At 54.3% G+C, this 22,055-nt stretch overlaps 4 pseudogenes across 4 annotated transcripts; all 4 read right to left on the bottom strand.

The window, feature by feature from the left end:
- Positions 1-1,194: 1,194 nt before the first annotated feature.
- LOC309800763 (Golgi-associated RAB2 interactor protein 4-like) lies at positions 1,195-3,338 on the bottom strand (annotated as a pseudogene). Its single transcript has one exon. The product of its transcript is annotated as a Golgi-associated RAB2 interactor protein 4-like (transcript).
- Positions 3,339-6,435: 3,097 nt separating this feature from the next.
- LOC309800394 (Golgi-associated RAB2 interactor protein 4-like) lies at positions 6,436-8,958 on the bottom strand (annotated as a pseudogene). Its single transcript has one exon. The product of its transcript is annotated as a Golgi-associated RAB2 interactor protein 4-like (transcript).
- A 3,484-nt stretch (positions 8,959-12,442) lies between these two features.
- Positions 12,443-14,580, bottom strand: LOC309799647 (Golgi-associated RAB2 interactor protein 4-like; annotated as a pseudogene). The gene has a single exon. The product of its transcript is annotated as a Golgi-associated RAB2 interactor protein 4-like (transcript).
- Positions 14,581-18,063: 3,483 nt separating this feature from the next.
- Positions 18,064-20,201, bottom strand: LOC309801143 (Golgi-associated RAB2 interactor protein 4-like; annotated as a pseudogene). Its single transcript has one exon. The product of its transcript is annotated as a Golgi-associated RAB2 interactor protein 4-like (transcript).
- Between the last annotated feature and the right edge of the window lie 1,854 nt (positions 20,202-22,055).

Genomic DNA, 22,055 nt, shown 5'->3' with positions numbered 1-22,055 from the left:
TAAAGATGCCAAGCCTTTCTGACATCATTTTTGTGCATAAATACAAGTGATGAAAAGAGAGAGGCATTGGCAATAACTTCCTCACAACTGCCACGGTGATCGTAGGACCATCCTGATTTCAGAGTGAGTAAAATGTGAAAAATACAACACCTGTGTACCTACCATCTTGCTTAAGAGACAGAACAATTCCCAGCAGCACTAACAGCCTTGTGTCAACCTCCTTGACCTAGCCTTTCCACCCTAGAGAAAACTGTCCTCAAGTTTGTGTTTACTCTTCCCTCATTTTTAGCTACCGTTGTTTTTAAACATGTACCCTATGCAATCCATTGTTTGAGCTTGTTTCAGAATGGTTCCATGAGTGGAACTGTATCCCATTCTTTGGATGTTTTTAAAAATCATGAGAAGTTGATCTATGCTAATGGGTGTAGCTCATTTATGTTTCACTATTGAATATTCCAGTCTCTTCATATCCTGCTGTATTAATTCTGCTGATGGAAATTTGGGCTGTTTCCCGTGTTTTGCTGTTAAGTTATTTTTGCCCTAAACATTCTCAGAGTTGTTTCTTAGAACATGTGTGTTTCTCCAGGGTATATACCTGGGCAGGGAACGGCTAAGTCTAGATGAGAGTGCTTGCTGTTCTGACTGCTAGCTAATACTGCCACCCTTATTTCTGTCCACTGAATAGCCCGAGGGGCCGTGAGTCCTGTTCTGGCTCTGTTTACAGACCTTCCGGGGGAATAAGCATTTATACAAAGAATAGGGGGGGGGGGATTCCCTGGCGGCGCAGTGGTTGAGAGTCCACCTGCCGATGCAGGGAACATGAGTTCGTGCCCCGGTCCTGGAAGATCCCACATGCCGCGCAGCGGCTGGGCCCGTGAGCCATGGCCGCTGGGCCTGCGCGTCCGGAGCCTGTGCTCCGCGATGGGAGAGGCCACAACAGTGAGTGGCCCGTGTACCGCAAAAAAAAAAAAAAAAAAAAAAAAAAAAGAATAGGGGGATAGTGAAAGAGAGCTTCCCAGACCATAGTCTGACTTTGAGCCATGGCTCTGAGGGGCAAAGCCACAAAGGAGTCGAAGCCAGATGGAGCACTGCTGTTGGCGCTGAGCATGTGTGTGAGGTGGGGCTGCCCTTGCCTGGACACTGGGTCTCAGACTGTGGCACAGCTGACATCACAGAATCCACTGTGAGGCTACGGCTGGGCTTCGGGACCTAGAAATTCAGACAAAACACTGCATGCATTCTCAGAGTGTATGGTTTTTTATTTAAATTGCAGTAAGGAAGCTGAAATGGGCTCTCCAGGGGTATTTCCCAGAGCCCTGGTCCCCTTTGCAGCTCCCAGCTCTAGGTCCTATTGATGGCCTTCAACGGTCACTGGCTCCATGGTCTAAGATGTCACACCAGCGATATCCAGCCCCTGGCCACTCTCTGCTGTCTCTGGGATGGCCTCCATTCGGGTCCCTTGCACTGGCTTCGCCAGGATGCTCCCATGTTTATTTCATGATGAGGCCACTGTCTTTCTGGTAAGTCTGGCTCTCATGTTCCTGAAGAAAGCGCTGATCCTGCTGAGTCTCTTGCTGGTGGGACCTGAACGCGCTGGAGATATGCTCCTGCCCGATTTGTGCGAGGTCTTGGACTCACTGGTGATGGGAGCACGGTTGATGCCTTTGGGAGCAGTGCCCTGCTCGCTGCCCCCCGGGCTGCCGTGGCCTTTGGCCTTTTGGTCATCTCTAGTGGCTCTGCGGCCGCCTGAGCACGGGCCAGCTGCTTTGGGGATGGTCTTGCTCCCCGCTGCCTCCTGGTGGCTTTCCACGGAACTGCAGAGCGAGGGGCTCGTAAGAGCTCTGTCCTCTCCCCAGTGCTCCCTCCTCTCCCTTCTTCCCTTGCGGGCCTGGGACACTCTCTGTGAGCTGCCATCCTGTTCGCTCACTTTGCCTTCCTGTGGCAAGCTTGAGACGAGGGTCCCCTCATCCTCCCTGTCGGCTCTTCCTTTGACAGTCTTGCTGGTAGGTTCTGCTCCGACCACAGTCATGCCGGCCCCTGCGGAGAGGCTGGTGGACGTGCTGGAAGCATACTGTGAATTGTTCTCAGCACCTGCCAAGGCCGTTTTCCCGCTCCTCAGGGATGTTCTGGCAGTGTCCCCAGTGGCTATGGTGGTTTCGCTTCCTCCGGGCCCGTCGCTGGCTGTGGCTGCTATGGCCGTGCTCCGCTCTTCAGCGGCAGGAGACTTGATCACTGCCGTGCTCAAAGCACCCGCTGCGGTGCCTCCTGCCACCCGTGCTGTCTCCACCTTTGTCGTTGACTGCGATGCTGACGCTTTGTCAAGCCGTGTAGTAGGCTGTGCTTTCGCAGTGGCCACATCGGGCATGGTGTCGGGCTGGTGGGAGTCCAGTTGGATTCCGTGCCCCCCAGCAGAAGCTGCAGGCGTGGCCCCGGCCACCTCAGGGCACGTGTGGAAGCTGCTGACGCTCACCTGGTCCCGATGCCCCTTTCCTTGGAAATCCTCCACAGCCGGGCTCCTCCCGTCCTGCTCCTCCTCGAGCACAGGCATGCAGGTCATGTCCCAGACGGGAACGGCATAGGTGTGGCTTTCGCTGTCCACTGGTGGTCGCAGGAGGTCAATGAGCTGTTCCCACTCGGCGAAGAGGTCTTCCCGCGCGTCCAGCGGGGGACACAGCTGCAGGTAGAAGCAGCGGCCAGTGGCAAGCTTCACGTGCAGCTGTTGCTTCTCACGATTGTGAGTGGAGATCCTCACGAAGTCCAAGGGAAGGAGCCTGGTGAGCTCTAAGGTCTTTGCAGCCTTGTGGCTCTTCCCCTTGGTGGCCTGGCTGCGCTCGGCGTGCTTTTCACAGCCGGTGGCCCGTCGGGCCAGCAGCATGATGTCTGGGAGTGGGAGGACGGGGCTGCTGGATGTGATGCCCATGGTCACCATGCCGCCCCAGTTGTGCACGTCAATCGCGTCTCCCCTCTTCGTGACCTGGATAAAGTCGCTCTCGAATACGGCTGCGCACTTGAATATGTCGTATTCGCCCTTGTGCAGTTGCCGCTGCAGCTTCCCCGTGGTGGTGTGGAACAGGTCCACCCAGGTGCTGCTCCGGGCCGTGTGATACGGGAGCAGAGAGTCCCCACTCATGGCTGTCTTTGATCCCGACAGGCAGCGCGGTGAAGGCGGGTCCCTGGCTCCTCCCTCCCTCGGCCTCACGGGCAGAAGAGCGAGCTGCGACGCTCCTGCGGCACACAGGCGGCCCCACGGCAGGTCTTCCAAGCCCGCCCCACAGGCCCCCACGTTTGCCTCAGGGTCTCCCAGAGGCAGGGGTGTGGGTAGGGGCACAGATGATCCCAGCGGGGACGCTGCAGGGCGCCTGGAGCCCAGGCTGAATCTCTTCAAGTGTGTCGAGAGCTATGGTAGGCTGCCCTCCGCCTCACCTCACTTCTGCTTCTGGGTTTTTATCTCCCCAAGAGGCTGTGGTGAACTTCCGTCCTAGTGAGAGAAGTAACCACTTTCTCAGCCTAACCCCCTGGCACAGCCTATTTATCCTCTGATGCCCTTTGTGACGTATCACGGTCCCAAAGCCCTTTGTGACGTATCACGGTCGCAAAGCCCTTTGCCTCATCCCCCAGCTGCCCCCTCAGGGCAGGGCCCCCATCCTCTCCCAAACACCCCATTGCCCCCGCGGAGGACAGGCCCATCCTGCCAGGGACTCAGGTGCGTTACCAAAATAAAAATGTCTTCAACTGGGAAAGTTTTGTGTGGGTCCTTTTTCTTTGCCTCCCCCAAATTCAGCTACTGGGTGGAATCGATAGGAATGTAAGACGCTGGGCTCAATTGGAACCATTTCAGCTCATGGTTTAATTGTATTGAATAAGGCAGAGTTGGCAGTGGCGATCCTTAGTGTGTCCTTTCATAAAATCTCAGGAAACGTGGACGATGGTGAGTGCCAATTCCCCTGTGAAGCCTTCCCTAACCCATAACTCCTTCCCATGCCCCAGAAGCCCTCCTCTGAATAGATCCCGTCCCCAAACACACGTCTCTCATTGTATCTGTCCCTCAGAGTTGTGATCATTACTCGTGCTGGCCTGTCTCCTCCACCATCTGTGCACCTCTGTGCGGGACCGGGGTGGCACACTGTCTGAAAGTTGTTGCACTGAGGTAGCTCCCTCTCTGCACCATCACCTCCCAGCTTGAGCAAGTCCTTTAAATGCTCTGAACTTCCGTTTGCTTATCTGCAAAACGGAAAGACGTGAGAATCGGAAGGGGGCACACATATTCAAGAACTTTATAAACAGCTAGGGGCTATGCACGTGTTTTGTTTTTGTTTTTTTTTCCTGTAAATTTATTTTATTATTTATTTTTGGCTTCTCTTGTTGGGGAGCACGGGCTCTAGGCGTGCGGGCTTCGGCGGTTGTGGCTCGCGGGCTCTAGAGCACAGGCTCAGTAGTTGTGGCGCACGGGCTTAGTTGCTCCGTGGCATGTGGGATCTTCCTGGACCAGGGCTCGAACCCGTGTCCCCTGCGTCGGCAGGCGGATTCTTAACCACTGCGCCACCAGGGCAGTCCCTATGCACGTGTTTGTAATGCATTTTCTTCCTTCAGACTAGTGTTTCCCTGCACTTGCCTGTGTGGAAATCATAAGATCAAAGGAGTGTGATGTGATCTTTTTGTAATTTCTCCTCCTTGGGTCCAAGGAAAAGCTGGTGGAGAGTAAACCGTTAATTGTGTCTCCCTGCAGCTCCTAGTCTTGTCGGAAACTCTGGGTTAATTCTGGGGTCAGGAACCTTGTTTGGCCAGGGGAAAGAGTGCAGATGTGTAGGTCCTGGGCTGTCTCCATTTCTCATCAGTGCTCCCCACCAAGTGCCCATCATTCCGTCCACCAACAGAAGAGACCTCTCCCCACCCTCCCGTGATGAGGTCTGTGGAAGTCACAAACTGAAGGTCCAATCAACAAGGATGCTCTGACCTAACAAATACTCTCCCTCATGTGAGCTTTAAGGATTTGGTTTTGGAGCCCCAGAAGAAAAAAGTTCCTGCAGATTTGGTGTGGAGAAACCCTTCTGAGCAGGGCATTCAAAAGTTTAATTAGTGTCCGGAGGAGGACTGGATGCTGGACGTTCCAGGAGTGAACGCTGGAATTTCAGGTGGGAGCCTGTTTCTGGCTGCAGCCCGGGTCATGCCAGAGGCTAGAGGTAGAAGCCTGGGAGCCAGACACAGCTCAAGGGTGGAATGGATGCTCTCCAGATAAGGCCAGCTAAGAGCTGTGAGCTCACTGAAGTTCGAAAGCCGGCTCCCAGCCCCCACCCCTCCCTCCCCTCAATCTAGTAAAAATGGATGCTCATCTCTGTAGCTTTGGAACATGATGGTAAGAATGCTGGTGCCTCGGGTTCCTGTGCTGGTCCTATCTCAGGCTTGTCTGCTTGCTTCCTTCGCACACTACAGACAGGGCTTTGCATAGAGAAGTGGGCTGGTGGATCACTGTTCTGCAAAGATCCCATTGTGCGAAGGACAATGTGCGGATCCCATTACCTTCTCTGAGCCTCAGTGTTCTCATCTGTAAAATAGGCATATCGTTCCTTCTTTTCCTAATAACCAAACAAGTGTTCTTGTACTTTACCTGAAATCAATGTAATTTAAAGATGCCAAGCCTTTCTGACATCATTTTTGTGCATAAATACAAGTGATGAAAAGAGAGAGGCATTGGCAATAACTTCCTCACAACTGCCACGGTGATCGTAGGACCATCCTGATTTCAGAGTGAGTAAAATGTGAAAAATACAACACCTGTGTACCTACCATCTTGCTTAAGAGACAGAACAATTCCCAGCAGCACTAACAGCCTTGTGTCAACCTCCTTGACCTAGCCTTTCCACCCTAGAGAAAACTGTCCTCAAGTTTGTGTTTACTCTTCCCTCATTTTTAGCTACCGTTGTTTTTAAACATGTACCCTATGCAATCCATTGTTTGAGCTTGTTTCAGAATGGTTCCATGAGTGGAACTGTATCCCATTCTTTGGATGTTTTTAAAAATCATGAGAAGTTGATCTATGCTAATGGGTGTAGCTCATTTATGTTTCACTATTGAATATTCCAGTCTCTTCATATCCTGCTGTATTAATTCTGCTGATGGAAATTTGGGCTGTTTCCCGTGTTTTGCTGTTAAGTTATTTTTGCCCTAAACATTCTCAGAGTTGTTTCTTAGAACATGTGTGTTTCTCCAGGGTATATACCTGGGCAGGGAACGGCTAAGTCTAGATGAGAGTGCTTGCTGTTCTGACTGCTAGCTAATACTGCCACCCTTATTTCTGTCCACTGAATAGCCCGAGGGGCCGTGAGTCCTGTTCTGGCTCTGTTTACAGACCTTCCGGGGGAATAAGCGTTTATACAAAGAATGGGGGGGGGGATTCCCTGGCGGCGCAGTGGTTGAGAGTCCACCTGCCGATGCAGGGAACATGAGTTCGTGCCCCGGTCCTGGAAGATCCCACATGCCGCGCAGCGGCTGGGCCCGTGAGCCATGGCCGCTGGGCCTGCGCGTCCGGAGCCTGTGCTCCGCGATGGGAGAGGCCACAACAGTGAGTGGCCCGTGTACCGCAAAAAAAAAAAAAAAAAAAAAAAAAAAAGAATAGGGGGATAGTGAAAGAGAGCTTCCCAGACCATAGTCTGACTTTGAGCCATGGCTCTGAGGGGCAAAGCCACAAAGGAGTCGAAGCCAGATGGAGCACTGCTGTTGGCGCTGAGCATGTGTGTGAGGTGGGGCTGCCCTTGCCTGGACACTGGGTCTCAGACTGTGGCACAGCTGACATCACAGAATCCACTGTGAGGCTACGGCTGGGCTTCGGGACCTAGAAATTCAGACAAAACACTGCATGCATTCTCAGAGTGTATGGTTTTTTATTTAAATTGCAGTAAGGAAGCTGAAATGGGCTCTCCAGGGGTATTTCCCAGAGCCCTGGTCCCCTTTGCAGCTCCCAGCTCTAGGTCCTATTGATGGCCTTCAACGGTCACTGGCTCCATGGTCTAAGATGTCACACCAGCGATATCCAGCCCCTGGCCACTCTCTGCTGTCTCTGGGATGGCCTCCATTCGGGTCCCTTGCACTGGCTTCGCCAGGATGCTCCCATGTTTATTTCATGATGAGGCCACTGTCTTTCTGGTAAGTCTGGCTCTCATGTTCCTGAAGAAAGCGCTGATCCTGCTGAGTCTCTTGCTGGTGGGACCTGAACGCGCTGGAGATGTGCTCCTGCCCGATTTGTGCGAGGTCTTGGACTCACTGGTGATGGGAGCACGGTTGATGCCTTTGGGAGCAGTGCCCTGCTCGCTGCCCCCCGGGCTGCCGTGGCCTTTGGCCTTTTGGTCATCTCTAGTGGCTCTGCGGCCGCCTGAGCACGGGCCAGCTGCTTTGGGGATGGTCTTGCTCCCCGCTGCCTCCTGGTGGCTTTCCACGGAACTGCAGAGCGAGGGGCTCGTAAGAGCTCTGTCCTCTCCCCAGTGCTCCCTCCTCTCCCTTCTTCCCTTGCGGGCCTGGGACACTCTCTGTGAGCTGCCATCCTGTTCGCTCACTTTGCCTTCCTGTGGCAAGCTTGAGACGAGGGTCCCCTCATCCTCCCTGTCGGCTCTTCCTTTGACAGTCTTGCTGGTAGGTTCTGCTCCGACCACAGTCATGCCGGCCCCTGCGGAGAGGCTGGTGGACGTGCTGGAAGCATACTGTGAATTGTTCTCAGCACCTGCCAAGGCCGTTTTCCCGCTCCTCAGGGATGTTCTGGCAGTGTCCCCAGTGGCTATGGTGGTTTCGCTTCCTCCGGGCCCGTCGCTGGCTGTGGCTGCTATGGCCGTGCTCCGCTCTTCAGCGGCAGGAGACTTGATCACTGCCGTGCTCAAAGCACCCGCTGCGGTGCCTCCTGCCACCCGTGCTGTCTCCACCTTTGTCGTTGACTGCGATGCTGACGCTTTGTCAAGCCGTGTAGTAGGCTGTGCTTTCGCAGTGGCCACATCGGGCATGGTGTCGGGCTGGTGGGAGTCCAGTTGGATTCCGTGCCCCCCAGCAGAAGCTGCAGGCGTGGCCCCGGCCACCTCAGGGCACGTGTGGAAGCTGCTGACGCTCACCTGGTCCCGATGCCCCTTTCCTTGGAAATCCTCCACAGCCGGGCTCCTCCCGTCCTGCTCCTCCTCGAGCACAGGCATGCAGGTCATGTCCCAGACGGGAACGGCATAGGTGTGGCTTTCGCTGTCCACTGGTGGTCGCAGGAGGTCAATGAGCTGTTCCCACTCGGCGAAGAGGTCTTCCCGCGCGTCCAGCGGGGGACACAGCTGCAGGTAGAAGCAGCGGCCAGTGGCAAGCTTCACGCGCAGCTGTTGCTTCTCACGATTGTGAGTGGAGATCCTCACGAAGTCCAAGGGAAGGAGCCTGGTGAGCTCTAAGGTCTTTGCAGCCTTGTGGCTCTTCCCCTTGGTGGCCTGGCTGCGCTCGGCGTGCTTTTCACAGCCGGTGGCCCGTCGGGCCAGCAGCATGATGTCTGGGAGTGGGAGGACGGGGCTGCTGGATGTGATGCCCATGGTCACCATGCCGCCCCAGTTGTGCACGTCAATCGCGTCTCCCCTCTTCGTGACCTGGATAAAGTCGCTCTCGAATACGGCTGCGCACTTGAATATGTCGTATTCGCCCTTGTGCAGTTGCCGCTGCAGCTTCCCCGTGGTGGTGTGGAACAGGTCCACCCAGGTGCTGCTCCGGGCCGTGTGATACGGGAGCAGAGAGTCCCCACTCATGGCTGTCTTTGATCCCGACAGGCAGCGCGGTGAAGGCGGGTCCCTGGCTCCTCCCTCCCTCGGCCTCACGGGCAGAAGAGCGAGCTGCGACGCTCCTGCGGCACACAGGCGGCCCCACGGCAGGTCTTCCAAGCCCGCCCCACAGGCCCCCACGTTTGCCTCAGGGTCTCCCAGAGGCAGGGGTGTGGGTAGGGGCACAGATGATCCCAGCGGGGACGCTGCAGGGCGCCTGGAGCCCAGGCTGAATCTCTTCAAGTGTGTCGAGAGCTATGGTAGGCTGCCCTCCGCCTCACCTCACTTCTGCTTCTGGGTTTTTATCTCCCCAAGAGGCTGTGGTGAACTTCCGTCCTAGTGAGAGAAGTAACCACTTTCTCAGCCTAACCCCCTGGCACAGCCTATTTATCCTCTGATGCCCTTTGTGACGTATCACGGTCCCAAAGCCCTTTGTGACGTATCACGGTCGCAAAGCCCTTTGCCTCATCCCCCAGCTGCCCCCTCAGGGCAGGGCCCCCATCCTCTCCCAAACACCCCATTGCCCCCGCGGAGGACAGGCCCATCCTGCCAGGGACTCAGGTGCGTTACCAAAATAAAAATGTCTTCAACTGGGAAAGTTTTGTGTGGGTCCTTTTTCTTTGCCTCCCCCAAATTCAGCTACTGGGTGGAATCGATAGGAATGTAAGACGCTGGGCTCAATTGGAACCATTTCAGCTCATGGTTTAATTGTATTGAATAAGGCAGAGTTGGCAGTGGCGATCCTTAGTGTGTCCTTTCATAAAATCTCAGGAAACGTGGACGATGGTGAGTGCCAATTCCCCTGTGAAGCCTTCCCTAACCCATAACTCCTTCCCATGCCCCAGAAGCCCTCCTCTGAATAGATCCCGTCCCCAAACACACGTCTCTCATTGTATCTGTCCCTCAGAGTTGTGATCATTACTCGTGCTGGCCTGTCTCCTCCACCATCTGTGCACCTCTGTGCGGGACCGGGGTGGCACACTGTCTGAAAGTTGTTGCACTGAGGTAGCTCCCTCTCTGCACCATCACCTCCCAGCTTGAGCAAGTCCTTTAAATGCTCTGAACTTCCGTTTGCTTATCTGCAAAACGGAAAGACGTGAGAATCGGAAGGGGGCACACATATTCAAGAACTTTATAAACAGCTAGGGGCTATGCACGTGTTTTGTTTTTTTTTTTTTTCCTGTAAATTTATTTTATTATTTATTTTTGGCTTCTCTTGTTGGGGAGCACGGGCTCTAGGCGTGCGGGCTTCGGCGGTTGTGGCTCGCGGGCTCTAGAGCACAGGCTCAGTAGTTGTGGCGCACGGGCTTAGTTGCTCCGTGGCATGTGGGATCTTCCTGGACCAGGGCTCGAACCCGTGTCCCCTGCGTCGGCAGGCGGATTCTTAACCACTGCGCCACCAGGGCAGTCCCTATGCACGTGTTTGTAATGCATTTTCTTCCTTCAGACTAGTGTTTCCCTGCACTTGCCTGTGTGGAAATCATAAGATCAAAGGAGTGTGATGTGATCTTTTTGTAATTTCTCCTCCTTGGGTCCAAGGAAAAGCTGGTGGAGAGTAAACCGTTAATTGTGTCTCCCTGCAGCTCCTAGTCTTGTCGGAAACTCTGGGTTAATTCTGGGGTCAGGAACCTTGTTTGGCCAGGGGAAAGAGTGCAGATGTGTAGGTCCTGGGCTGTCTCCATTTCTCATCAGTGCTCCCCACCAAGTGCCCATCATTCCGTCCACCAACAGAAGAGACCTCTCCCCACCCTCCCGTGATGAGGTCTGTGGAAGTCACAAACTGAAGGTCCAATCAACAAGGATGCTCTGACCTAACAAATACTCTCCCTCATGTGAGCTTTAAGGATTTGGTTTTGGAGCCCCAGAAGAAAAAAGTTCCTGCAGATTTGGTGTGGAGAAACCCTTCTGAGCAGGGCATTCAAAAGTTTAATTAGTGTCCGGAGGAGGACTGGATGCTGGACGTTCCAGGAGTGAACGCTGGAATTTCAGGTGGGAGCCTGTTTCTGGCTGCAGCCCGGGTCATGCCAGAGGCTAGAGGTAGAAGCCTGGGAGCCAGACACAGCTCAAGGGTGGAATGGATGCTCTCCAGATAAGGCCAGCTAAGAGCTGTGAGCTCACTGAAGTTCGAAAGCCGGCTCCCAGCCCCCACCCCTCCCTCCCCTCAATCTAGTAAAAATGGATGCTCATCTCTGTAGCTTTGGAACATGATGGTAAGAATGCTGGTGCCTCGGGTTCCTGTGCTGGTCCTATCTCAGGCTTGTCTGCTTGCTTCCTTCGCACACTACAGACAGGGCTTTGCATAGAGAAGTGGGCTGGTGGATCACTGTTCTGCAAAGATCCCATTGTGCGAAGGACAATGTGCGGATCCCATTACCTTCTCTGAGCCTCAGTGTTCTCATCTGTAAAATAGGCATATCGTTCCTTCTTTTCCTAATAACCAAACAAGTGTTCTTGTACTTTACCTGAAATCAATGTAATTTAAAGATGCCAAGCCTTTCTGACATCATTTTTGTGCATAAATACAAGTGATGAAAAGAGAGAGGCATTGGCAATAACTTCCTCACAACTGCCACGGTGATCGTAGGACCATCCTGATTTCAGAGTGAGTAAAATGTGAAAAATACAACACCTGTGTACCTACCATCTTGCTTAAGAGACAGAACAATTCCCAGCAGCACTAACAGCCTTGTGTCAACCTCCTTGACCTAGCCTTTCCACCCTAGAGAAAACTGTCCTCAAGTTTGTGTTTACTCTTCCCTCATTTTTAGCTACCGTTGTTTTTAAACATGTACCCTATGCAATCCATTGTTTGAGCTTGTTTCAGAATGGTTCCATGAGTGGAACTGTATCCCATTCTTTGGATGTTTTTAAAAATCATGAGAAGTTGATCTATGCTAATGGGTGTAGCTCATTTATGTTTCACTATTGAATATTCCAGTCTCTTCATATCCTGCTGTATTAATTCTGCTGATGGAAATTTGGGCTGTTTCCCGTGTTTTGCTGTTAAGTTATTTTTGCCCTAAACATTCTCAGAGTTGTTTCTTAGAACATGTGTGTTTCTCCAGGGTATATACCTGGGCAGGGAACGGCTAAGTCTAGATGAGAGTGCTTGCTGTTCTGACTGCTAGCTAATACTGCCACCCTTATTTCTGTCCACTGAATAGCCCGAGGGGCCGTGAGTCCTGTTCTGGCTCTGTTTACAGACCTTCCGGGGGAATAAGCGTTTATACAAAGAATGGGGGGGGGGGATTCCCTGGCGGCGCAGTGGTTGAGAGTCCACCTGCCGATGCAGGGAACATGAGTTCGTGCCCCGGTCCTGGAAGATCCCACATGCCACGCAGCGGCTGGGCCCGTGAGCCATGGCCGCTGGGCCTGCGCGTCCGGAGCCTGTGCTCCGCGATGGGAGAGGCCACAACAGTGAGTGGCCCGTGTACCGCAAAAAAAAAAAAAAAAAAAAAAAAAAAAAAGAATAGGGGGATAGTGAAAGAGAGCTTCCCAGACCATAGTCTGACTTTGAGCCATGGCTCTGAGGGGCAAAGCCACAAAGGAGTCGAAGCCAGATGGAGCACTGCTGTTGGCGCTGAGCATGTGTGTGAGGTGGGGCTGCCCTTGCCTGGACACTGGGTCTCAGACTGTGGCACAGCTGACATCACAGAATCCACTGTGAGGCTACGGCTGGGCTTCGGGACCTAGAAATTCAGACAAAACACTGCATGCATTCTCAGAGTGTATGGTTTTTTATTTAAATTGCAGTAAGGAAGCTGAAATGGGCTCTCCAGGGGTATTTCCCAGAGCCCTGGTCCCCTTTGCAGCTCCCAGCTCTAGGTCCTATTGATGGCCTTCAACGGTCACTGGCTCCATGGTCTAAGATGTCACACCAGCGATATCCAGCCCCTGGCCACTCTCTGCTGTCTCTGGGATGGCCTCCATTCGGGTCCCTTGCACTGGCTTCGCCAGGATGCTCCCATGTTTATTTCATGATGAGGCCACTGTCTTTCTGGTAAGTCTGGCTCTCATGTTCCTGAAGAAAGCGCTGATCCTGCTGAGTCTCTTGCTGGTGGGACCTGAACGCGCTGGAGATGTGCTCCTGCCCGATTTGTGCGAGGTCTTGGACTCACTGGTGATGGGAGCACGGTTGATGCCTTTGGGAGCAGTGCCCTGCTCGCTGCCCCCCGGGCTGCCGTGGCCTTTGGCCTTTTGGTCATCTCTAGTGGCTCTGCGGCCGCCTGAGCACGGGCCAGCTGCTTTGGGGATGGTCTTGCTCCCCGCTGCCTCCTGGTGGCTTTCCACGGAACTGCAGAGCGAGGGGCTCGTAGGAGCTCTGTCCTCTCCCCAGTGCTCCCTCCTCTCCCTTCTTCCCTTGCGGGCCTGGGACACTCTCTGTGAGCTGCCATCCTGTTCGCTCACTTTGCCTTCCTGTGGCAAGCTTGAGACGAGGGTCCCCTCATCCTCCCTGTCGGCTCTTCCTTTGACAGTCTTGCTGGTAGGTTCTGCTCCGACCACAGTCATGCCGGCCCCTGCGGAGAGGCTGGTGGACGTGCTGGAAGCATACTGTGAATTGTTCTCAGCACCTGCCAAGGCCGTTTTCCCGCTCCTCAGGGATGTTCTGGCAGTGTCCCCAGTGGCTATGGTGGTTTCGCTTCCTCCGGGCCCGTCGCTGGCTGTGGCTGCTATGGCCGTGCTCCGCTCTTCAGCGGCAGGAGACTTGATCACTGCCGTGCTCAAAGCACCCGCTGCGGTGCCTCCTGCCACCCGTGCTGTCTCCACCTTTGTCGTTGACTGCGATGCTGACGCTTTGTCAAGCCGTGTAGTAGGCTGTGCTTTCGCAGTGGCCACATCGGGCATGGTGTCGGGCTGGTGGGAGTCCAGTTGGATTCCGTGCCCCCCAGCAGAAGCTGCAGGCGTGGCCCCGGCCACCTCAGGGCACGTGTGGAAGCTGCTGACGCTCACCTGGTCCCGATGCCCCTTTCCTTGGAAATCCTCCACAGCCGGGCTCCTCCCGTCCTGCTCCTCCTCGAGCACAGGCATGCAGGTCATGTCCCAGACGGGAACGGCATAGGTGTGGCTTTCGCTGTCCACTGGTGGTCGCAGGAGGTCAATGAGCTGTTCCCACTCGGCGAAGAGGTCTTCCCGCGCGTCCAGCGGGGGACACAGCTGCAGGTAGAAGCAGCGGCCAGTGGCAAGCTTCACGCGCAGCTGTTGCTTCTCACGATTGTGAGTGGAGATCCTCACGAAGTCCAAGGGAAGGAGCCTGGTGAGCTCTAAGGTCTTTGCAGCCTTGTGGCTCTTCCCCTTGGTGGCCTGGCTGCGCTCGGCGTGCTTTTCACAGCCGGTGGCCCGTCGGGCCAGCAGCATGATGTCTGGGAGTGGGAGGACGGGGCTGCTGGATGTGATGCCCATGGTCACCATGCCGCCCCAGTTGTGCACGTCAATCGCGTCTCCCCTCTTCGTGACCTGGATAAAGTCGCTCTCGAATACGGCTGCGCACTTGAATATGTCGTATTCGCCCTTGTGCAGTTGCCGCTGCAGCTTCCCCGTGGTGGTGTGGAACAGGTCCACCCAGGTGCTGCTCCGGGCCGTGTGATACGGGAGCAGAGAGTCCCCACTCATGGCTGTCTTTGATCCCGACAGGCAGCGCGGTGAAGGCGGGTCCCTGGCTCCTCCCTCCCTCGGCCTCACGGGCAGAAGAGCGAGCTGCGACGCTCCTGCGGCACACAGGCGGCCCCACGGCAGGTCTTCCAAGCCCGCCCCACAGGCCCCCACGTTTGCCTCAGGGTCTCCCAGAGGCAGGGGTGTGGGTAGGGGCACAGATGATCCCAGCGGGGACGCTGCAGGGCGCCTGGAGCCCAGGCTGAATCTCTTCAAGTGTGTCGAGAGCTATGGTAGGCTGCCCTCCGCCTCACCTCACTTCTGCTTCTGGGTTTTTATCTCCCCAAGAGGCTGTGGTGAACTTCCGTCCTAGTGAGAGAAGTAACCACTTTCTCAGCCTAACCCCCTGGCACAGCCTATTTATCCTCTGATGCCCTTTGTGACGTATCACGGTCCCAAAGCCCTTTGTGACGTATCACGGTCGCAAAGCCCTTTGCCTCATCCCCCAGCTGCCCCCTCAGGGCAGGGCCCCCATCCTCTCCCAAACACCCCATTGCCCCCGCGGAGGACAGGCCCATCCTGCCAGGGACTCAGGTGCGTTACCAAAATAAAAATGTCTTCAACTGGGAAAGTTTTGTGTGGGTCCTTTTTCTTTGCCTCCCCCAAATTCAGCTACTGGGTGGAATCGATAGGAATGTAAGACGCTGGGCTCAATTGGAACCATTTCAGCTCATGGTTTAATTGTATTGAATAAGGCAGAGTTGGCAGTGGCGATCCTTAGTGTGTCCTTTCATAAAATCTCAGGAAACGTGGACGATGGTGAGTGCCAATTCCCCTGTGAAGCCTTCCCTAACCCATAACTCCTTCCCATGCCCCAGAAGCCCTCCTCTGAATAGATCCCGTCCCCAAACACACGTCTCTCATTGTATCTGTCCCTCAGAGTTGTGATCATTACTCGTGCTGGCCTGTCTCCTCCACCATCTGTGCACCTCTGTGCGGGACCGGGGTGGCACACTGTCTGAAAGTTGTTGCACTGAGGTAGCTCCCTCTCTGCACCATCACCTCCCAGCTTGAGCAAGTCCTTTAAATGCTCTGAACTTCCGTTTGCTTATCTGCAAAACGGAAAGACGTGAGAATCGGAAGGGGGCACACATATTCAAGAACTTTATAAACAGCTAGGGGCTATGCACGTGTTTTGTTTTTTTTTTTTTTCCTGTAAATTTATTTTATTATTTATTTTTGGCTTCTCTTGTTGGGGAGCACGGGCTCTAGGCGTGCGGGCTTCGGCGGTTGTGGCTCGCGGGCTCTAGAGCACAGGCTCAGTAGTTGTGGCGCACGGGCTTAGTTGCTCCGTGGCATGTGGGATCTTCCTGGACCAGGGCTCGAACCCGTGTCCCCTGCGTCGGCAGGCGGATTCTTAACCACTGCGCCACCAGGGCAGTCCCTATGCACGTGTTTGTAATGCATTTTCTTCCTTCAGACTAGTGTTTCCCTGCACTTGCCTGTGTGGAAATCATAAGATCAAAGGAGTGTGATGTGATCTTTTTGTAATTTCTCCTCCTTGGGTCCAAGGAAAAGCTGGTGGAGAGTAAACCGTTAATTGTGTCTCCCTGCAGCTCCTAGTCTTGTCGGAAACTCTGGGTTAATTCTGGGGTCAGGAACCTTGTTTGGCCAGGGGAAAGAGTGCAGATGTGTAGGTCCTGGGCTGTCTCCATTTCTCATCAGTGCTCCCCACCAAGTGCCCATCATTCCGTCCACCAACAGAAGAGACCTCTCCCCACCCTCCCGTGATGAGGTCTGTGGAAGTCACAAACTGAAGGTCCAATCAACAAGGATGCTCTGACCTAACAAATACTCTCCCTCATGTGAGCTTTAAGGATTTGGTTTTGGAGCCCCAGAAGAAAAAAGTTCCTGCAGATTTGGTGTGGAGAAACCCTTCTGAGCAGGGCATTCAAAAGTTTAATTAGTGTCCGGAGGAGGACTGGATGCTGGACGTTCCAGGAGTGAACGCTGGAATTTCAGGTGGGAGCCTGTTTCTGGCTGCAGCCCGGGTCATGCCAGAGGCTAGAGGTAGAAGCCTGGGAGCCAGACACAGCTCAAGGGTGGAATGGATGCTCTCCAGATAAGGCCAGCTAAGAACTGTGAGCTCACTGAAGTTCGAAAGCCGGCTCCCAGCCCCCACCCCTCCCTCCCCTCAATCTAGTAAAAATGGATGCTCATCTCTGTAGCTTTGGAACATGATGGTAAGAATGCTGGTGCCTCGGGTTCCTGTGCTGGTCCTATCTCAGGCTTGTCTGCTTGCTTCCTTCGCACACTACAGACAGGGCTTTGCATAGAGAAGTGGGCTGGTGGATCACTGTTCTGCAAAGATCCCATTGTGCGAAGGACAATGTGCGGATCCCATTACCTTCTCTGAGCCTCAGTGTTCTCATCTGTAAAATAGGCATATCGTTCCTTCTTTTCCTAATAACCAAACAAGTGTTCTTGTACTTTACCTGAAATCAATGTAATTTAAAGATGCCAAGCCTTTCTGACATCATTTTTGTGCATAAATACAAGTGATGAAAAGAGAGAGGCATTGGCAATAACTTCCTCACAACTGCCACGGTGATCGTAGGACCATCCTGATTTCAGAGTGAGTAAAATGTGAAAAATACAACACCTGTGTACCTACCATCTTGCTTAAGAGACAGAACAATTCCCAGCAGCACTAACAGCCTTGTGTCAACCTCCTTGACCTAGCCTTTCCACCCTAGAGAAAACTGTCCTCAAGTTTGTGTTTACTCTTCCCTCATTTTTAGCTACCGTTGTTTTTAAACATGTACCCTATGCAATCCATTGTTTGAGCTTGTTTCAGAATGGTTCCATGAGTGGAACTGTATCCCATTCTTTGGATGTTTTTAAAAATCATGAGAAGTTGATCTATGCTAATGGGTGTAGCTCATTTATGTTTCACTATTGAATATTCCAGTCTCTTCATATCCTGCTGTATTAATTCTGCTGATGGAAATTTGGGCTGTTTCCCGTGTTTTGCTGTTAAGTTATTTTTGCCCTAAACATTCTCAGAGTTGTTTCTTAGAACATGTGTGTTTCTCCAGGGTATATACCTGGGCAGGGAACGGCTAAGTCTAGATGAGAGTGCTTGCTGTTCTGACTGCTAGCTAATACTGCCACCCTTATTTCTGTCCACTGAATAGCCCGAGGGGCCGTGAGTCCTGTTCTGGCTCTGTTTACAGACCTTCCGGGGGAATAAGCGTTTATACAAAGAATGGGGGGGGGGGATTCCCTGGCGGCGCAGTGGTTGAGAGTCCACCTGCCGATGCAGGGAACATGAGTTCGTGCCCCGGTCCTGGAAGATCCCACATGCCGCGCAGCGGCTGGGCCCGTGAGCCATGGCCGCTGGGCCTGCGCGTCCGGAGCCTGTGCTCCGCGATGGGAGAGGCCACAACAGTGAGTGGCCCGTGTACCGCAAAAAAAAAAAAAAAAAAAAAAAAAAAAAGAATAGGGGGATAGTGAAAGAGAGCTTCCCAGACCATAGTCTGACTTTGAGCCATGGCTCTGAGGGGCAAAGCCACAAAGGAGTCGAAGCCAGATGGAGCACTGCTGTTGGCGCTGAGCATGTGTGTGAGGTGGGGCTGCCCTTGCCTGGACACTGGGTCTCAGACTGTGGCACAGCTGACATCACAGAATCCACTGTGAGGCTACGGCTGGGCTTCGGGACCTAGAAATTCAGACAAAACACTGCATGCATTCTCAGAGTGTATGGTTTTTTATTTAAATTGCAGTAAGGAAGCTGAAATGGGCTCTCCAGGGGTATTTCCCAGAGCCCTGGTCCCCTTTGCAGCTCCCAGCTCTAGGTCCTATTGATGGCCTTCAACGGTCACTGGCTCCATGGTCTAAGATGTCACACCAGCGATATCCAGCCCCTGGCCACTCTCTGCTGTCTCTGGGATGGCCTCCATTCGGGTCCCTTGCACTGGCTTCGCCAGGATGCTCCCATGTTTATTTCATGATGAGGCCACTGTCTTTCTGGTAAGTCTGGCTCTCATGTTCCTGAAGAAAGCGCTGATCCTGCTGAGTCTCTTGCTGGTGGGACCTGAACGCGCTGGAGATGTGCTCCTGCCCGATTTGTGCGAGGTCTTGGACTCACTGGTGATGGGAGCACGGTTGATGCCTTTGGGAGCAGTGCCCTGCTCGCTGCCCCCCGGGCTGCCGTGGCCTTTGGCCTTTTGGTCATCTCTAGTGGCTCTGCGGCCGCCTGAGCACGGGCCAGCTGCTTTGGGGATGGTCTTGCTCCCCGCTGCCTCCTGGTGGCTTTCCACGGAACTGCAGAGCGAGGGGCTCGTAAGAGCTCTGTCCTCTCCCCAGTGCTCCCTCCTCTCCCTTCTTCCCTTGCGGGCCTGGGACACTCTCTGTGAGCTGCCATCCTGTTCGCTCACTTTGCCTTCCTGTGGCAAGCTTGAGACGAGGGTCCCCTCATCCTCCCTGTCGGCTCTTCCTTTGACAGTCTTGCTGGTAGGTTCTGCTCCGACCACAGTCATGCCGGCCCCTGCGGAGAGGCTGGTGGACGTGCTGGAAGCATACTGTGAATTGTTCTCAGCACCTGCCAAGGCCGTTTTCCCGCTCCTCAGGGATGTTCTGGCAGTGTCCCCAGTGGCTATGGTGGTTTCGCTTCCTCCGGGCCCGTCGCTGGCTGTGGCTGCTATGGCCGTGCTCCGCTCTTCAGCGGCAGGAGACTTGATCACTGCCGTGCTCAAAGCACCCGCTGCGGTGCCTCCTGCCACCCGTGCTGTCTCCACCTTTGTCGTTGACTGCGATGCTGACGCTTTGTCAAGCCGTGTAGTAGGCTGTGCTTTCGCAGTGGCCACATCGGGCATGGTGTCGGGCTGGTGGGAGTCCAGTTGGATTCCGTGCCCCCCAGCAGAAGCTGCAGGCGTGGCCCCGGCCACCTCAGGGCACGTGTGGAAGCTGCTGACGCTCACCTGGTCCCGATGCCCCTTTCCTTGGAAATCCTCCACAGCCGGGCTCCTCCCGTCCTGCTCCTCCTCGAGCACAGGCATGCAGGTCATGTCCCAGACGGGAACGGCATAGGTGTGGCTTTCGCTGTCCACTGGTGGTCGCAGGAGGTCAATGAGCTGTTCCCACTCGGCGAAGAGGTCTTCCCGCGCGTCCAGCGGGGGACACAGCTGCAGGTAGAAGCAGCGGCCAGTGGCAAGCTTCACGCGCAGCTGTTGCTTCTCACGATTGTGAGTGGAGATCCTCACGAAGTCCAAGGGAAGGAGCCTGGTGAGCTCTAAGGTCTTTGCAGCCTTGTGGCTCTTCCCCTTGGTGGCCTGGCTGCGCTCGGCGTGCTTTTCACAGCCGGTGGCCCGTCGGGCCAGCAGCATGATGTCTGGGAGTGGGAGGACGGGGCTGCTGGATGTGATGCCCATGGTCACCATGCCGCCCCAGTTGTGCACGTCAATCGCGTCTCCCCTCTTCGTGACCTGGATAAAGTCGCTCTCGAATACGGCTGCGCACTTGAATATGTCGTATTCGCCCTTGTGCAGTTGCCGCTGCAGCTTCCCCGTGGTGGTGTGGAACAGGTCCACCCAGGTGCTGCTCCGGGCCGTGTGATACGGGAGCAGAGAGTCCCCACTCATGGCTGTCTTTGATCCCGACAGGCAGCGCGGTGAAGGCGGGTCCCTGGCTCCTCCCTCCCTCGGCCTCACGGGCAGAAGAGCGAGCTGCGACGCTCCTGCGGCACACAGGCGGCCCCACGGCAGGTCTTCCAAGCCCGCCCCACAGGCCCCCACGTTTGCCTCAGGGTCTCCCAGAGGCAGGGGTGTGGGTAGGGGCACAGATGATCCCAGCGGGGACGCTGCAGGGCGCCTGGAGCCCAGGCTGAATCTCTTCAAGTGTGTCGAGAGCTATGGTAGGCTGCCCTCCGCCTCACCTCACTTCTGCTTCTGGGTTTTTATCTCCCCAAGAGGCTGTGGTGAACTTCCGTCCTAGTGAGAGAAGTAACCACTTTCTCAGCCTAACCCCCTGGCACAGCCTATTTATCCTCTGATGCCCTTTGTGACGTATCACGGTCCCAAAGCCCTTTGTGACGTATCACGGTCGCAAAGCCCTTTGCCTCATCCCCCAGCTGCCCCCTCAGGGCAGGGCCCCCATCCTCTCCCAAACACCCCATTGCCCCCGCGGAGGACAGGCCCATCCTGCCAGGGACTCAGGTGCGTTACCAAAATAAAAATGTCTTCAACTGGGAAAGTTTTGTGTGGGTCCTTTTTCTTTGCCTCCCCCAAATTCAGCTACTGGGTGGAATCGATAGGAATGTAAGACGCTGGGCTCAATTGGAACCATTTCAGCTCATGGTTTAATTGTATTGAATAAGGCAGAGTTGGCAGTGGCGATCCTTAGTGTGTCCTTTCATAAAATCTCAGGAAACGTGGACGATGGTGAGTGCCAATTCCCCTGTGAAGCCTTCCCTAACCCATAACTCCTTCCCATGCCCCAGAAGCCCTCCTCTGAATAGATCCCGTCCCCAAACACACGTCTCTCATTGTATCTGTCCCTCAGAGTTGTGATCATTACTCGTGCTGGCCTGTCTCCTCCACCATCTGTGCACCTCTGTGCGGGACCGGGGTGGCACACTGTCTGAAAGTTGTTGCACTGAGGTAGCTCCCTCTCTGCACCATCACCTCCCAGCTTGAGCAAGTCCTTTAAATGCTCTGAACTTCCGTTTGCTTATCTGCAAAACGGAAAGACGTGAGAATCGGAAGGGGGCACACATATTCAAGAACTTTATAAACAGCTAGGGGCTATGCACGTGTTTTGTTTTTTTTTTTTTTCCTGTAAATTTATTTTATTATTTATTTTTGGCTTCTCTTGTTGGGGAGCACGGGCTCTAGGCGTGCGGGCTTCGGCGGTTGTGGCTCGCGGGCTCTAGAGCACAGGCTCAGTAGTTGTGGCGCACGGGCTTAGTTGCTCCGTGGCATGTGGGATCTTCCTGGACCAGGGCTCGAACCCGTGTCCCCTGCGTCGGCAGGCGGATTCTTAACCACTGCGCCACCAGGGCAGTCCCTATGCACGTGTTTGTAATGCATTTTCTTCCTTCAGACTAGTGTTTCCCTGCACTTGCCTGTGTGGAAATCATAAGATCAAAGGAGTGTGATGTGATCTTTTTGTAATTTCTCCTCCTTGGGTCCAAGGAAAAGCTGGTGGAGAGTAAACCGTTAATTGTGTCTCCCTGCAGCTCCTAGTCTTGTCGGAAACTCTGGGTTAATTCTGGGGTCAGGAACCTTGTTTGGCCAGGGGAAAGAGTGCAGATGTGTAGGTCCTGGGCTGTCTCCATTTCTCATCAGTGCTCCCCACCAAGTGCCCATCATTCCGTCCACCAACAGAAGAGACCTCTCCCCACCCTCCCGTGATGAGGTCTGTGGAAGTCACAAACTGAAGGTCCAATCAACAAGGATGCTCTGACCTAACAAATACTCTCCCTCATGTGAGCTTTAAGGATTTGGTTTTGGAGCCCCAGAAGAAAAAAGTTCCTGCAGATTTGGTGTGGAGAAACCCTTCTGAGCAGGGCATTCAAAAGTTTAATTAGTGTCCGGAGGAGGACTGGATGCTGGACGTTCCAGGAGTGAACGCTGGAATTTCAGGTGGGAGCCTGTTTCTGGCTGCAGCCCGGGTCATGCCAGAGGCTAGAGGTAGAAGCCTGGG

The sequence above is a fragment of the Mesoplodon mirus genome (assembly GCF_964341445.2).
Source record: "Mesoplodon mirus genome assembly, chromosome: 3".
Lineage (NCBI taxonomy): Eukaryota > Metazoa > Chordata > Mammalia > Artiodactyla > Ziphiidae > Mesoplodon > Mesoplodon mirus.
This window is presented reverse-complemented; position numbering and strand designations above follow the sequence as displayed.